Raw genomic sequence first — 19425 nt, 5'->3', positions numbered from 1 at the left:
ATGGATCTGGGATGGGTAGTATACATATAAGGTATGTGTATTCTAGCTACATACCCACACCTTGCATGATACATTAGTATTCTATGATTGGTCTTGAGATCGATTAATAGTTGAGCTTGAATTAGTCTTAAACTTGATTGATAGTTAAGTTTGATTAGTGGTTAAGTAAATGATTAACCATTAATCCTTATTAATAAATAATTCATGATTTATAATTATTATGATTAATTTAATACTAGATTATTTAGGATTCTCACAAAACCATTTGATTTGATTGACCCTTAAGTAAATATTATTATTTTATTAATATTGTTATGGAAATTATTTTATTATTTTATCATTATTTATGACTTGACAAGTTTAGCTTCTTCAAATTAATTTATGGATAGGGGAATAGGTTGGGGGATGATAGGTGCCGTCAATAGAATGACAGGGTTGGTAACATTAACGAGGGGGTTGGCAACATTCAAGAGGGGGGAGATAAGTAGAAGGGTTTACTTTTGTCAAAGGGATTCTTTTGAGGTGGAGGGGGATGAATTTTGTCTTTGGGGAAGTTGTGGGTTGGAGAGGTTTTGGGTTATCACAAATAATGGTGGATTTTGGTGTTGGACACTAGAAGGGTGTTGACATGGGAAACTCAGGCACACTATGGTTGTGGTTTCGACTTGGTCTTAGAGGGCTAGGGAACTTGTGGAGGTTTCCTAGGCTGCGAAGTTGAATAGACTTTCCTAGTTGGCAGGGTGGCATATTCAGTTGGGTGGTCCCTGAAGGAGCACTGCAATTGAGGCACCATAACTAGGTATTTTTCTTGTTGTTTGGCTAAGTTATATAAATTACTCATAAGTAGGTTTTTAATAAGCTTTTAATATGTTGTGTCAAATATATTTCTTTGTTAAATAAAATCTTTTTTTATATGTTGTGAAATTGTAGAAATTTTGTCATAGTTTGAGGACAGAGGAATGGGTCCTTAGATCTCCCAAACAACTCACTTTACTTTACATCTTAATATATGTTTGTAGTATTAAGATTTCCTAGAGCAAGAATATTTAACTAAAGCCCCCATCATCATAGTGAAAGGAGCATATGTCCAATGCTCTAGTGAAAATGTGTCACATTGAACCCCACTTTTTATACTTAGTCCAAAAATTTACATGTAAAAGTTTGTGAAAAATAGCGAATTATCAATTCATGAAAAGCTCCCATCAAGTTGAGCATAGTTAATATAAATTCATTGTGGTTTTTCTATTAAAGAAATAATGGTTCAATTATAGTAAGTTGCTAAGGTGCAAATGTATCACTTAAAAGGGAAACTTTCCAAGTAATGGAGATTTGAAAGAAATTGGTTGTGAAATTGAGTAACCTAATTCCAAAGTGACTCAACATATGCATAAATTTAAAATAGAAGCTTAAGATTTAAGGCAACCATACAAAGGACATTGGGTTATAGGATGCCAAAGTGCACCAATATGCTACCAATAGCCAGGTCCCTAAGAATAAAGGACTAAGTAAACAAAGACTTCTTAGTCTTAATTGAAGGCTCGCAAACACTAGTTGGCACATAGGGGTGACCTAGGGTTCAGCGCTAAGCCAACAAAACTCCCCTAGACATTGGAATTTTTCAAAATTTGCAAACAGGTGAGGTCTCACCCAAGATATGTTGATGGGTTTGCAAGAAAATTTGAAGGTTTTTTAGGGGAAAGGGCACGTAGAGGTGACTTCAATTCCAAACGATACACCTAAACTATGGTATTCATCATACATTGTAGATATAACCATTTAAAAGGAATCCCATTCATATTGCGTGTTATAATATCCCTAATGAACTACAATGCACATTGGTTAAGTGTAAACACATTGCATAATCAACAAAGTAACCATTCAACATGAGTTCAATATACAAGCACAAAAAAAAACTATCACACTCAACAAGGGAACATAGCTTCACGTAAATTGATACCATTATTGGCATTACGCCTCAACTATAAAATCAACACAAGACATTCACCAAAAGCTCTACACTGACTTCATATTTCATTCATTTATCCAACACTTATACAAGATGCATATAGAGTAGAACACTAGGAGAGAGAAGAAAGTTATGTGTGCCTTTCATGTTATAGATTGCATGCAACATCTTATTAAATGTTTCAACATGTTTTGACAGCCTTAAAATGTAGATTGCTTATCATTCTCTTAGAAAGGATATGATGTCTTACATCCTTATAAGTATAGAGCTTTTCATTGAAATGTGGTCAGGGAAATGCATGTTTTATAAGATCCAATACTATGGCATCACATAATTCCTCATATGGGTTATTAGACCAATGCTAAATCAATTCTTTACATCAAAGAAAAGGTTTCCTTTTGACAGATCCCAAAAATTAAAATTTTTACCAGAAAATTTTGGAATTGTATGCTAGCCTACCTAGAGGTATGCAACATCAGAAAGAAGAAAAATATGCATAGTTTTTTAGAGGTAACGTCTAAGGCTTGTGTCAAAGTGGTATGTGCTTCTTATGGGAGTTTTTCAATTTCACTTTATGCAATTCCAACCATAACTCGTCAACAACTTGAAACTTATTTGGAACCCAATGATTTGTGTATTACTTGTACTTGGAGTTGGAAACTTCCTACAAAATATCATGAACTCATTATTGAATTTGTTGGATACATTACTCAAAGTTGATTGTTTTACTTATATCATTCCAATTATAGGAGGTATGTTCATGTGTTATACCATGAATATAGCTACATCAATTTGTTCCAATTGTTGGGACCCCAAGCACACCTGAAAAGGCTTGTGGCCAATAGAAATATGAAGAGCTATGTCGAATTTATGTTAACAATATGGAGGTTTTCAACACGTGTATATGGATGCTCACAATTGTATACTCTAAAGACATCTATAATAATCCTATTGACTACTAATTTTTATTTATCAATCTAGGGATGGAAGGTAGTGGATTTGGTCAAGCTTGATGTCCATCATGGACCAAAGGTTAAACCAAAAAATACTAAGGAACCTATTATCCCTATCAAGAAATATGGTCTTTGGAAACCCAAAGTGAACCAAAATATGCTCGAAGAAGAACTTATGAGTGGATTTTGTTGCAACAATCTTCTTACAAGGTGCCAAAATTCCCATCCTAAGGAAGCAATCAACAACAACAAAAACACATCCGTTACCATGCTTGGTTGAGGGAAAACATGACATAAAATCCAAGGGCACTAACTCCCAAGGATTATCTAGAGCAAGAAAAGGCCTACAATTGGTGTGGATGGCCATTTCCTTTGGTATAATATATTTCTTCCACTAATTACAGGCTTCGTCAATAGAATATAGCTTGTCTTCATAGGTTGGGTGTTGTCAACTCTCATCAAATGTATTATTTCACACATAGAATTTTAAATTCATTTGACACATACTCACCTCCATTATTGCTCCCGAGAGCCTTCACCTTCTTGCTGGTTTCTTTCTCAACCAATGCCTTGAATTCTACAAACTTGGAGAACATCTCATCTTTCTTCCGCATGAAGAGATCCAACACTTATGTGAGAAGTCATCAATAGAAGGGAATTTTTTTTTTTTTCTTATTCTGGCAGTGGAGGCTATCGATAAAGGTCCACAGACATCAGAGTGGATCCTTTCTTAGACTGCATGCACTTCATTGTCCCGATCATGGAATGCGGATTTTATGTACTTCCCCAAGGTACATCCTTTGCATACATCTTGCTACTCAAGTGCTCGTTTCAGGAGGCTATTGGCTATTTGTTGTGTAGTATTCAAGGTTCCATGATGCAAATGGTGAAGTCTCATATGCTAAAGTTCACCTGCATCATGACCCTACACCTTCTCTTCCTTAGTGCTTAATGTAGCATAGTCTTCCACATCTAAATTATATAGATTCTTCACACAAATCCTGATCTTCTTCAGTTGCCCCATGGCTATGTGTCTCAAGAATTATTTTCCTTTGTTGAAGATCACATCATAACCACAGTCTTCCAAAACTCCAACAGAGATGAGATTTTTCTTTAGGCCTAGAACAAACATGACATCCTTGAGCCTGAGAGGGGAGCCTGACTCCCTCTGAAAGGTGATTGTACCAATACTGGTCATGTTGTACCTTTTTCCATCCCCTAGCTTGATGTGCATCTAGAGATCTTTATCCTCCATGTCACTGAAAAAATCTCTACACCCTATCATGCGGAAAAATACACCTGAGTCCAATTACCACATGCTCCCCATCATTGTGTTGGACACGCATGCAATAAGGGTAAAGTCAAGGTTGAAGGTTGAAACCAAGGTTTCACCCATTACTCCTCCTAAGGTCATCTTTCTTGCCTTTCTCTATGGGCACTTCATGGCATAATGTCTATATTCATGAAAATGGAAGCATTTGTTTTTTGACAAATCTTTCTTCTTTCCCCCTTGGCTAGATTCTAGTTTGGTTTGAGATTTCTTCCCTTTTCCTTTCTTTCCCTTTCCAACCAATGCAAAGTTTTATTCATCCTTGCCCTTGGATGAGGTCCCATCTCTGGTATTATTCCTTATTTCCTCTTGTACCAAATCGTACCATAAGGTTTTCCAATTCAGTAGTTTTTCCCTCCCATTCACTTAATATTGATAGTTATGCCAACTCTTGGGAAGGCCCGAAACGACTATGCTTACCAAGTCATCCTTTAAAATAGTAATACAAACTCCTGCAAGCTCATCACAAAGTTGTGTGAACTTCCTCAGCTGTTGCAAAATAAAGCCATTCTTCTACATCTTGAATTTCAAAGTTTATCCTTGAGCACCAACTTTTTGTGGTCACTACTATTCTAGAATAGATTTCTCAGTGCCTACCACATTACATAAGGATTTTCTTTCCCATGGAGATTTCTGATAATGTGGTCCTGTACTCCTTCCAATATTATTCTACACACCTTGGCTACATCTTTCTTGCACTGAGAAAGGTTTTGGGCACCAGATTCTGCTGGCTTTGTAACATCTCTTTTGTTGTACTCTAGAAATCCATTGTCATTGAATACCTTCTCCATGTGATCCTTCCATTCAATGAAATTAAGGTTTCCTTCCAAGGCACACTCTAGCCTCAACCTGTTGAAGGTCATCTTATCAACTGTTAAGAGATCTTGCTACACTAAACTGCAAATTAAAACCTCTTGAGAAGCAAGTTTGAAATTCCTGATCTAATGTGAATCCTGCTATGATACAATGTAGAAATTATGGTGTAGATTTGCAACTAGTCATGATGTTTTTTCAAAATCACGAGACACAAACCTACTCTACTGCTCTACAGAAGTTAATTCACAATTTAGAACAAAAAATTTAGGCATGCAATAAGAAATAAAACACATGCACACAATATTTTTCCAAGGGAAAGCAATTTTCTAAAAAATCTAATGACTTCTTGCATCAATCTAATGAATATAGATGTACTACAATTGCTTTACTCAACTGTGCACAACCTGTAAGTGAATAACCTATCTCTCTACTCACTGAGAAGCTAAAACCCAAACTTCGCCAATTCCTACCTCTTCTTGAGCCCCTATTTCCTTGGGAAATTCCTTGAGAAATTAGAACCTTATTATTTAGGAATTTTTCCAAAATGGATTGCGCAATTCCTAAGGTAGATCACGTGACTGCATGCAACACCTGTATGCTCAAGACTAGTCTACAACCAATGTTACGCTTCCTTATAATCTCCACCATAGTTGGGGAACTCGAATTATTTGCATGCACTAGCTATTTTGGCCTGATTGACTAGATATCTAGATGATCATTGTATTTGACTGAAGTCCCACTACACAACTAGCCTTCCACTAGTTCCTCCAATAGTTAGAACTAGTTTAACTAAAAACAACTTGAGATAATTGACTTTGATTGCTACAAATTAGAAATCACACATGATTAACTGAACTCTAACTCCTCCAACTCAAATTTATTGAGTAAAATGGGTGACACAAGCCATGTCATACAATTTAATTGCATCCAAGTTGTCTCCTGATGCGGAAATTCAAATTTTCTCAATTTAATCAAGGAAAAATCAAATTGAGAATTTCTTGCTGCATTTTTCAACAATCCTTGAAGTGAATCTAATCTATGTTGCCAATCTAGCACAACAATGTGCTAATAACAACAACCAACGGATATAAGTAGCATTCAAAATAAATAAGATAGTGAAAATAACATATTAAAATACAATCGATGGAGACCCCGAAAAGTATTCCAGCTATGTTACCACCTATCCACATTCATTGAAATGCCTCCATCGCTCCTCTCATGATGCACATCCCCATTGTTGGCCTCCATTGCCCTAAATTCCCATTAGTTGTTGCCAGCCTCCATCACTCTACTTCTTGAAGAACCCATCAGACAAACCCCTAATCCTTTACCTTCTTTACTAGCACCTCATATTGAAAATTTTAAGACAAAAGATTTATTTTGTCTTAAAAATTGTCTTAAAATTCCCCTCCATGTAGTAGTGTCGAATGCAACGACATACAAGTTGTCTCTAATCGTATCAACAGAGATTGAAGGGACAAAAGAGTAATTAATGTGTTGGAAATCTTGCCACAGAAAGTTTTTGCATTCTTCAGAGTCGGCTGCCCCCACAAAATGAAGAGCCCAACAACTAGTTGTCTTTATATAAGATAACGTGAATGGAAAGTGAAATAGTAGCATTGGTATAGGCACAATACAGTAGTAGCCTACAAGTTGGTAGACTTAGGGTGCACTGTGAGAGTCAATTTTGTAGTTGTTAGATAATATTTTTTTAAATTGACATGTTTTTGTCTTAATTGTTAACTGTCCTAAATGAGTTTTGTCTTAAGTGGCCATTATCTTAAATATAAAGTTGTCTTAAAATATTTTTGTCTCAAAGGTTTTTGTCCTAAATATAAAGTTTTTTCCTAAAATAATTTTGTCTTAAATTGTTTTTGTCTTAAAATATTTTTGTCTTAAACTTTTTTGTCTTAAATATAAAGTTTTGTCTTAAAATATTTTTGTCTTAAATTTAAAATTGTATCTTAAAATATATTTGTCTTAAGTTGGTTTTGGATTAAATATAAAGTTTTGTCTTAAAATAATTTTGTCTTAAACTGTTTTTTGTCTTAAATTTTATATTTAAGATAATTCAATTGATATTGAATTTTAATGTAAAATAATTAATATAAAAATTTACATTTTAAGACAAAAGATTTCTTTTGTGTTAAAAAAATGTCTTAAAAGTGCTCTTGGTGTAGTAGTGAGTAAAATGTCACTGATGAATGAAATCAGTTTAGATATGCGATGTTGAAGATAAATCTATAGGTTTATTCCACTTGCGGAATGTTTTGGTAGCCATTACAGTATTTTTTCATTCTCCTGGGAAATGTGTAACCATATTTGTGCTCAATCTTGAATTATATATATATATATATATATATATATATATATATATATATATATATATAAGTTGAATATAATTAAAAATAAAAATAACATATTTTGTTCATTATATCAAAGTAGTATAAGCATTATGTTGTTAATGTAGTTTATTCATTATTGTTAATATTATAATCTAGTATAAAGTATATAAATATAAAAATATTTCACTTTAACTATTACACATTAATAAATTATTTCAATGTCAATGATAAAAACCATTATTTTTTATTAACTAAATATAAATTTGGAAAGATATATTAGTTTCATAATTTTTAAAGGTATTTTATACATCTATGTTAATATTAATTAATATATTTCAATATGAGTTTAAATAAAAATATTCACCATAATAAAATATATCAATATTTAATGTAACTGCAAAAAAAAAAAAAAAAAAAAATAAATAAATAAATTAGATGTGTGATTCATTCAATTTTTAATATAAAATTGATAAAATTGTCATGTTTCATTGAAAAATTATTAATAATAATTAAAAAAATCAATGCTAATTATAAACAAAATATCTAAATACAGATTAAGCAATATTAAAGTGTATTTAAAAATATATTAATAACAAAGTAACATAATATGACAATATCATTAACAAATAAAATATTCCAATGCTCATGTTTGTTAAAATGTTTCAATTTCAAAAAAAAAAATATATTTGAGACATGTTTTAGTTGTAAAAAAAGATAATACTTATTTGGTTACATATAAATAGACTTAGCAATCAAATTAACTAACTATTTAACTAATTATTTATTTCATTAATATTTGATCCTATAATATTCCCTATAGTATTATAAGTTTATATGTAATTCTAAAACTCTAAGGTACTATAAACCCATGGTATATAAACCCTAACATAAATATTATGAACCCTAAAATAAACATGGTTTACTATGGTCAACTATGATTCATGACTCATGGTTTACAATTTTTGTCACAATGTGACGTTGGATCACTGTTGACCATGGATGAGCATGATTATTTTTCATATAGAGACAATTGTTTTCACAAAACAGTGTTGCACCATGCTTGATTTTCATATTAAGAAAATCTTTGTCACAATGAAACATTGGACCATGGTTGACCATTGTTAACCATGATTATAAACTCAAGGGATTTATATCAAACCCAATGATCAATATTATAAACCCTATCAATAATATTAAACCCTAGAAATAAGAACTCATAGATTAATAAACCCAATGGATTGATATTATAAACCCAAGGGATCTATGCTATAAACCATAGCAATATGAACCCCAAGATTGAACCCTACAAATATGAACAATAATACACCCTAGCAACATGAACCATTAGGTTAATAAACTTAACAAATAGATATTGTAAACCCAAGGGAATAATATTAGAAAAATGCCCAATGTATTTTAAACAAAAGGGAATATATTAAACCCAAGGGATTAATATTATAAACCCAAAGGCTCATATTGAGAAAATCTTTGTTACAATGACACATTGGGCCATGGTTGACCATTGTTAACCATGATTATAAACCCAAGGTATTTATATTAAACCCAATGATCAATATTATAAATGATACAGATAATATTGAACCTTAAAAATAAGCACACTTATGTTATTAAACCCAATAGATTGATATTATAAACCCAAGGAAATAATAAACCCAAGGGAATAACAATAAACCCAAGGGATCTATGTTATAAACCATAAGAATATGTACCCTCAGATTGAACCCTACAAATATGAACCATATTACACTCTAGCAACATGAACCCTTAGATTAATAAACCTAACAGATTGATATTATAAACCCAAGGGAACAATAAACCCCAAGGAGTAATACCAAAAACCTTAGGAAATATAAACTAAAGATATAAAATTGGTAACTCCAATTAGTGGATTGAATTGTGGAGATATGCTAATCAAGTTAGGGTTGTTGCAAAGAATTAAGAGATAGGATTTACATTGTTTGATTGCATAATCCAAATAGCTCTAATTTGTTACATTTAGATTTTTCTATGGAAAATATTGTCTCTCTCTTTATATTCAACTATTCACGTTTTAGAGAAAACTATTTTACCTTACCAATTTTCCATATAATATTTGTTCCACATGTTACATCATCAAAAAAGGATGGAAGGTCATATGATTGTTCATAAATCTTCAACATAGTCCAATGTTTTTCCCTCACCCACCAATGATGGATCTTGTAAAATGGAGAGAAGAGTGTTGTAAAATGGGATAAATTTAAGAGTTATAAAATGGTTACATGATTTATGAATATATTTAATATCTTATTTTATAAATTGTATTTTTCAAGTGGAATGTATTGTATTATTATGTTAGTGAAAATTAAATGGTAAAAGTTAAAAAGATTAACGTTTAGCTAATAGGGTCAGGCTTTTGGTTGCATAACATTTTTTGGGATTTGAGTTTATATCTATTAGTGAAAAATTAGAACATTAACAATGTGGTTGATATATGCCTATTGGCATATATCAACCACATTAACTATGTGGCCGTGGTAGTTCTACATTGATATGACAACACTATAACTATCAAAACATTGCTAACAACGAGTACATCAACATAAACATATCAATATATTAATACTATAAACCTCAAGATTAATATAAAAGACATCTAGAACAAAAATTTGTATTTGAGATATATGATGGTTCTATTTACATCAGCAAATTCAGGGATGAATTCCAACTTTAAACAGTGCAACAAAAAACACTTATTAAATGATAGACTCTTCCAAAACACACCAAAACCGATGACAATAGTGACACCAATTCAAATCAACAAGATAATTATCATGATGCTTCTCGCTTTCCGACCCATCCCTTCTTGTTTCACTTCCATATTCTTGTTGGTGAAAATGATACAAGTATTCGAGATCTGATTTCATTTGATGTAAGACGCGAAAATCTTCATCAACAAAAGAAGGATGGAAACCATGTTTTTAGTCTATCCTGTTTTGGATATAGCCAACAAAAATTATTTCTCCTCTAATAGATTTAAATGCTTTGATATAATAAATTGCATCATTGCTCTCCATATATTCATTTCAATGATAGAAAGATACAATTAAATTTAGTACACACACACACACACACAAACACACGCAGAAACACACACACACACACACACACACACACACACACACACACACACACACACACACACACACAGATATATGTGTGAAACAAAAACTCACAAAAAATTTAAGGTGTCATAGATGTAATAGGATTGGAAAAAAGGACAAAAGAAAGAACACATATCTAAACTTAAACCAATCAAAGAACATAATCACATAAAAAATACTGACCCATGTAACTTCTTCCAAATGTTTAATTTACTAACTTTACCACTCAAAAAATCTATTCAAATGATCAAGAAGCATAACAAACAACCAATTGATGCACAAACAAATAATTGCAAGCAACAACAAAGACATGCCAAAATAGTAAACTATAATCAACACAAATACCTCTTAAATGATATTGACTTCAATTGTTCCTCCTCTTTCTTTCTAAGTGTAACATATACATTATCTTATGTTTTTGAATAATGTTGAAAAGAGAAAGGAAATGAAATCTGCAAAGTATCTATTGATTTCATTCTTGATATAGCTATAAATGTCAAGCCTTGCCTCTCTCCATCTCCAATATCTACAGTGGCTCATTGCAAAGTCATACCCTATGATTTGTATATTGTCAACGCCCATGCCATTTTCAATGGAATCTATCTAATACCCCTGCTAACGACAGGTGCAATAGGCACAACATTTGGACAATCCCTATGAACTATAAAAACACAATACTTTTCAAAAACAACCATAGCAAATTGTGGAAGTTGTGGCAATTTTGAACTAGATGCAAAGAATATATCTTCAATATATCCAAGTGCATCATTAACCAACCCAGCCTCAACCCACAAATTACACGTTAACATCATGTGCTCTCCACGACATAGCAAAACTTCACACTCCAAGACATCATCATTGCTATCACCTAATTCTCTTCTTCTACTACATTTAGAAACACATCTTGTAATAGGACAATTTAATGATTTAAGCATTTTTCGATTGTGCAAATTGACAGATTCTTTATCGCAAGAAAATGAATAAAAGAAACAAACAAACTCTTTTCCTTTCGATCCAATCAAATATAGACACTCATCATAAGAATATCCCAATCAGAAAGGAAAGGCTCTGCATTTCTAATATTCGTTAAAAGATTGCAAAAATATGCTTGTCTCAGATCGTCTCCTTGCTTCCTATAAATTTTGTCCAAAGTACCAACAATGTTGAGGCTTTCCCACAATACTTTCCCTATTGTTCTACCTACATATAAGGGTTTGTCCCTAACATGGGGTAGCTTCCCAAGGTCACCCTCAAGAATGATGGACCTACCACGAAAAGTAGAATCCTTGTTTTCAGGAAAGGCTTCTTGCAAACGAGAATATATCTATATGAAAAGACTTGGACCTATAAAGATCATATCATTAATCAATATATATATATATATATAGAACATGTTTCATTTCTTCACTAGAGAGTGGTTTCATATATTTTATAGGAATTTTCAAAGTAGAATGTATTGTTTTTCCACATATGTTAAAAGAAACTATACTAGTTGGTGCGAGCAGTAACAAAGGACTTCTATCATTTATTGCCAAATTAGAAATAACATGAGAAATACAGTGAATGAGAGAACACTTCCCAGTTCCAATAGTTCCTTGAATAATCATTTTCAAATCATCATCATTCCTTCCATTAACAAAGTGTCGAAAAGCAATTTCAAAGGTAGTTCGCTGGTTATCAGATAGAGATGAAGGCGACAAATATGTGACCCTAACAGAGCTACCACTGACTACACCCGCAAACTGCACATATTTAATAAAATTGATCCCCTGTTCTAAAAAATCATTCGATACCATCCTTTCCTACCAATTATGATTAATACCAAAATCCCTTCTAGAAATACTATCAAGGTCTAAAATGTATACATTGCTTGGAGGAACTAATCGCAAAAAAACCTATCACTCTTCCAAATCTTGATCAACATTTTTTTCGTGTATAAGGGGCTCAACATATTCTTCATTTCCTTCATCTTGCAAAGGGTCTAGATGAACATGCCAAGCGTGGTACCTCAAATTCCTCCAATTATGAATGTTGATTTTAGTTGAAAACCCGATATTTGAAGTAATGTAGCGAAATGGCTTGTATAAAATAAATTCCCTCCAAAAAAGGGTTTCAAACTCTTCTAACTCTTCATCAAAAACAACATAAAGCTATGGCCAAACACAGACAATAACATGGATATCTTGTGCCTTCCATGGCTCTTTCCTACTCTTCACATCAAAACTTCATGATTTTGTTATTTCTATTAAGCACAAATGCTCGAAAAAAATGGTTTGGCTTTGATAAACCTTAATGAATTCTTTTCCGAACAAAACTTCATCAAAATGCAGTGAAAGCCTTTGGTACACTTTCCTCAAACATTCAACAAGAAAAATTTATGACTACAAGAAACAAGAGGGAGATTTAGCAATAAATGATAGGTTTCTTGTGCTCCAATGTCACACTCAACAAACATCTCAACAAGGAACCTTCTATACATAGATATTGCAGGAGCCTCAAACCCACTCCCACAAGTAAATCTTATCAAAATTTCGCAATAACTCTTTGATCTTCTCTCTGCCATTGAAGCATATTTCGCAATATACTTAAAAATTGCACGGTGAGACACAACTGATTGGTAATCAACATTTTCTCACCACATTATTAAAAGATCCACATTGTGTACATTTAGACGATCATAATTTCAAGTCAGCTCATACTTTTTTCTTCACTTTTTCATCTATGTACAATGTTGAAATGGCACAAACTTTCCATGGAGCATCAAAGAGACACAAAATGACAAACCCTTTTTTCCGTAAATAGGAATCGACACTGCATTTCAAACGCCTTTGGACACGGTTGACCAAATGTTCATAATCCTCTTCGGGATTGCAAGAAAATATTTGTTGGGTATTTAAATGACATGGATCGTCATTCAGACTTCGAGGGATCATGAGATGTTGATGACGTATGTCGCATGGATTCCAAGTTGTAACATATTTGTCAAAGAAGCACTTTATTGCGTCAACAATAGTGGCATTGGAACAATCTAATGTTTCCATATCCAATGCTTTAGGTAACCATAAGAAACCATAGATGTGAGATGAACCTCTATGCTTCCACTTGTACCTGGAAAAATTTGAAACATGTAGTTAGCATATATTAGCCAATGATAAGAACATAACTTTTGCTTCAAATCTTTAAAAAATTAGTCGAAAAGGAACGACAACGAACCTATACCAAAAGTCTTTAGTGCCAATATATCCCGGGAATACTATCTCAAGGAAGATATTGAATATTTGGTGCATGTACAGAGCGACTAAATGCGGGTACCAAATGAAATTTTCATTTTTTTGGCATGCTCACTTTGCGGATGAGAATCTTTATTTGAAGGAATTATAGCATGCGAGTTAGTATAATTTGTCTCATTTGCACTTAAAGTAAAACAAAAAAGAAGTGAAACCCAACTAGGTGATCATGTCTATGAGTTCAGAATGTCACTTTTTCCAATAAGCCCTTGTACCCCTAAGAGAAGATCCAAAATGCATTAATTTCTCAGACAATTTATTGTTTGGAAGATCACAAAGCTGTTGATGCAACTCCTAAATAGTTGTAGCTGCATTTTCATGGATATTATTCTTTAAAAAGAAATACGTTATGACCTGACTATGATGGCGCATAATCATATTACACAAGAAATATCGAAACCAAGTATAGCTTCCAAATTTTTGATCATAATATATCAATAGATGCAAACCATTTTCTTGCTTCTCAACATTGAAAAGATGTGGATGCAACCAATCACCATCACCTGTAGGGAATACAGTGGGGAATTCCATGTCTAGCAATCCTTCAGTGTTATATTCATTAATGGGAAATGTGCCAATATCTGACCAATCCATTGTTTCACAAGATATGGTTTATGCATTCTCAATAAATCTTCTTATTTGATCAACTTCCCTAGATTCATTAAGAAAGTGAGAAAGAAAGGATGATGGGTGCCAATGTGAATAATGAGCCCCCTCTCTTTCAATCTTCGCAAGGGCCCTAGATATTTCATCAAGATTACTATCAACATATTGCAACCTGCAAGAGACATCAGTAGCTCTTTACGTGAGAGAAACAACTGAATCCATGTCAATTTCAACATCCTTGCAGTACTTATCTAGATATATTTTGTAAAGAAATGAATCCACCACACACTTTCTCTTCACATAACACTCATAGTATCTGGATTGAACACCTCATCTTCTAACAATAAAAAAATCTAGCTGCTCAACACGCCATGGAAGATTCTTCGTAATCAAAGATATATCCCGTGCAGAGCTTATTGTGTGCCCACTATATTTTTATTGACCACCATGAGAATGTGACACATGCAATATTTGATTTACCCACGCTATTAAAATCTCCTCAACTTGTGTCAAAAGTCTTAGAACCCCAATTTTCTCACTTGGATCCATGTTTTTAAAGTGGGAAAATCAACGAGCACCTTTTTTGCTCCTACATCTTTTACAAATCGACCCTTCATGCTGTTAGAGCCTAAATCTACCTCAGACCGAGAAAGGCAGAATCTAGGGTAACATCAAACCACGCTTAACCTGGTAGCTAGCCCTACCAGGTTAGGAGAGGGCTCTCTCCTTGTCAATCTTAGTAAAATATGATCAATGAGGCTTGAGATGACTGATGTAAAGACTGATTTTATGCTAGGTATGTGTTCAGAAGAGTTTTGATTGAATTTGATGATGTTTTGCTGGCTCAAATGTGAAAGGTAGATTTGGGTTCAGGGAATGGACTCAATTTTGCAGAGATCTCTATGGGGCGAGGTAGGAAAATGGTTTGGTACTTCAAATTGAGTGAGATGGAGAGCTTTTAGGCTGATGAGGAGTTCAAGAGGGCATGAAAGTATCAGGGATCCTCTTCAAATAGCTGAAAACATAAATAACTAAACAAACCCTAGGTAGAGCACTGCAAATATCAATGAATTCTACCTTTATCCTTATTTCATTTAGTTAAGAAGAAAAGAGAGAGATAATGGCATACATAAAACAAATTTAAACTTGCAATTACAAAAGGAAACACAATAACAGATCAAGTTGCCACAAGAATCCCATAAAGTGCTGCAAACCGTAATCTATTCCTTTGCCAAACTACTGATATGAGTGTATAATAATGCTCAAAGCATTCACAAGAGTCTAACCTTGCCAATGACTGAAAAGCTGGTAGATATAGCCAACAAACAACTCATCCTAGCCTTTAGGAGTCGAGTTCATAAGTTTAGGAGCTGTTTCAACAAGAACTAAACTGAGAACTAGAAAGTAGGCAGTGGAACAGCTTGCCTCTAAAAACTAGGAAACTGATTCATTCAGTTGCAAACTACCTTTTCATGGATGAATCTACCTCTATGAGTGAAAATTTAACATATTTACATCAAAATCCATCAAGTCACATCAAATTACATCATGAGTTTTACTATTAGAAAGAGAAGAGTCAAACTGTGAAGAAACTAGGCGAAAAAACAGAGTTTTTTGACCAAAATGACAAAATTTCATCCTGTGTGCCACGCTCCTGTCCCTGTGCACCACGCTACCTTGGAGCTGATTTTGGAGGCCTTCCCATGCACCAAATTTTCTCCTAGTGGGCTTTTTCAAAAGGACTGCCTGTCTACTTTCCAGAACAATTGAAATTTTTGAATTTGGCCTAAATTTACCCCTCCAAAAATGAGTTCTCCCAACACTGCTTCCTGTGTGGCCAAAAAGGGGCAGAAAGGTCATTTTTGGGGTGTTTTTGACCCTTTTGGAAGCTCAAAACTTGTCAAAATTTTTTGGACATGTGAGGGAATTCATAGTTTTCCATGAGGAATCCAAAAATGCTGAGTTTTCTTCCAAAGGAGGTCCCTAGCAAAAGCGCGCGCCAGGTGGCGCAGTGCACCATGCAGAAAACCTGTTTTTTTAGGCCAAAAATTCAAAATTTGCAAAAAGTTTCCCAAATTTCTTGAAATTTGGGCTGAGTGTCCTTCATCAAGTGCTGTGTTGGCCTAAGGAAGCTTCTACCAACATCTGGAGTCTATCTTGCTCTTTTCGCTTCCTCGATGCTTTCTTCAACTTGGCCTTCAAAATCCTGATTCTTGCTTTACACACCTTGTTTCTCGCCAAGTAGTGGTAGGCCATGTGCCTTAACATATTTTTCTCTCTGTTGGCCTTCTCTAGCATCTTTTCTGAGTACAGATTTAACCTCTCAAGCCAAGATTCACGGTCAGCATCAATTTCTTGTTCAAGTGGTGTCAACTTGATTTTCCTCCTCTTAGCAGCTTGCTTGTTTTCTCTTATGTTTTGAAGCTCCATGATGGTTTGCTGATCCTCTAGTTGTTTGTTCCTTTGCTCTAGATATTTGATTATCCACTTGGCTCTTTCCAGGTTAAGAGACAAATCATGAAAGTCATCTTGCTGTTCCTGAATGATCTCCTTGAGCTTTGAGCTTTGGGAGCCCAAATCAATGTCATCATCCTGAATAAGAATGAAATCTGTCTCTTGTCCTCCTAAAGGCCCCTCATCATGTAGTGTTTTCTTACCCTTGTTTTGTACCTACTTTGTTGTTGAAGGAAACAAGACCCCTTCCACCCTCGGTGGAGATAGTACTCATTTTGTTGCTGCAAACAATCTCCTTGTGCCCTTTTGTTATGTAACAAACACTGGCACACTACTGGTTTGTGTCTCATGAACCTCCTGTTGATGTGAAGGCTCTCCTACCTCATGAAAAACTGATGGGGGGACTTGTGGACATGTAAAGACCTCATGTGCAATGAAATCCTCCCATGAAACATTCAGTAGACTAAGCTGATGCAAAACCACAATTTTGATTAGTGCAAAGTGATAGATGCTATTATACTGCTGACGAGGAGGCTTCCTTTGAACCAAGGTGGTCATGTTCTCAATATTCCAGTAAATAAAATAGGGGAGGTTCATCATTCTCACCCTAGTGAAGTGCATCAACAATCTGATGTGGTAGGCATACAGGCGAGAAAATCTGTCCTCATAGCTGAAATATTTAATTATGAGTTTCATCAAGGATGCATATGTGTCCTAAAGGTACCTGAAATGGAAAACTCTACTGATCTGCCTCTGAGAACCAATCTTGATATAAGGCTCATACTCTTCCCTGTCCACCAGCTGCTCTTTATTCCACTGCTCACCTACATTTGGAATACCGGTTGCTTGAGATATAGTCTCAGGTGTCAAGGTGAATTTCACACCTGCCAAATTGACTTGAAAATTGTGATGATGGAGTACAAATAGTCGAGCAAGCTCATGATGGTATTTAACTCTTGTGACCATCTCACAAAATTGGTAACAAGATTGATGTTGGAAGCATGTGACAGCAAGAGGATAGGTCAATAGCTTGACAAGTGAAGTAGGCTCCTCCCAGTTATGTTTCCCACTCTTGTGAGGTCTCCTTGGTGCATGCATTTCTCTAGAAGAATCACTGACTGATTCCTCATTTCTATCATAGCAAGAATCTTAATCCATGTTTTTTAATGTTTAAGTTTTCTTAGATGAGTATGAAGAGATTTTATGGTGTCAATAGGTTTTTGCTGCCAAAGATATGAATGTATGAAGGACTGTAGGGGAAATGTGTAGGGACTGTGTATGAGAGGTTGGGAATTTTTCTGATAGGTTTTTGGGGAATAGAAGGGTTTAAGGGATGATATTTAGGGTTCGAGAATAACAATTAGGGTTTGGGCGTATTTGACTAGGATTTGAGATAGTGCGATTAGGGATTTAGTGTTAGTAATTTTAGGGATATGGGGAATAGGGAATAGGTAAATATGAATGACAAGGGAGGGAGAGAATGAAGTAAGGGAGTGAGGGAGTGAGAATGGTAGGGGTGGAATTTAGTAGCCAAAATGCACTTTGTAAACCCTAGGCAATGTTTTTTAACAAGCAATGCAAGGAGCAAGGGTTTCAATATTTCCCTATTGAATTACCATAAATACTAAGAAAAACTCATTCATTGGCCATGAGGGGGTCTCCACTTACTTGTAGGATGAGGAATTTACAATTTGAGGGCCTTTGGAGGAAGATATGAGCAATTTCAGGTTTTGGAAACCTATGTGTCGCGCCACCTCACAGGTGCATCACACCCATTTTAAAATTACACTATAAATTACTGCCCAGTGCGTTGTGCTGGATGGATATGTCGTGCTCTAATACAGGTGCGCTGCGCCACCGATTTTCACCCTTCAAACATAAAATCGCTCTCTTGGCCTTTAAAAATTGTTATGCACTTGCTCTCTTCACTTTGTCGACACAAATGAGCCTCCTTTGATTTGAGACTTTATTTGACCTCGTCATGTGCCTGCTGACCATTATTGAGCAATTTCAATACCTTATTGACGAAACCCTAGACCTAATGAGACCTAAAAACCTAACAATGACTTTTGTGGATTTAAGGACAAAAAATGACTGCAGATGATCTAGATGTATGAAAATGGGCTAGCAGGTAAAGAGCATAAGGGAAAATGTATAATATGCCCTACCATTAGATGATCCATGATCCTAATGGAATGCAACTAATCGGATGAGACATCTAACATGTAATGCAACAAGAGGATTTGATCATTGATGGAGGGATGAAGATACTGACACTAACATTGGCTCCAATGGGGATGGTAGCTCCTTGGAGGTGCCAAGAACTACAGACCTCTGGAAAGCAGACAGTGCCTTGTCCATTGGGATATGGAGTCAATAACTTTGACAAACCAAAACCAATATCTTGACACAATTTCAAGACTGAAATCTGACTCAAAACTGACTCAATTTCAAGACTGAAATCGACTGAAATACCCGACTCAAACAATCCAAACAAAACTAAAATA

This window comes from Pinus tabuliformis, chromosome J, assembly GCF_031772625.1.
Source record: "Pinus tabuliformis cultivar Carrire ecotype Pingquan chromosome J, CPIR1, whole genome shotgun sequence".
Taxonomy (NCBI): domain Eukaryota; kingdom Viridiplantae; phylum Streptophyta; class Pinopsida; order Pinales; family Pinaceae; genus Pinus; species Pinus tabuliformis.
This window is presented reverse-complemented; position numbering follows the sequence as displayed.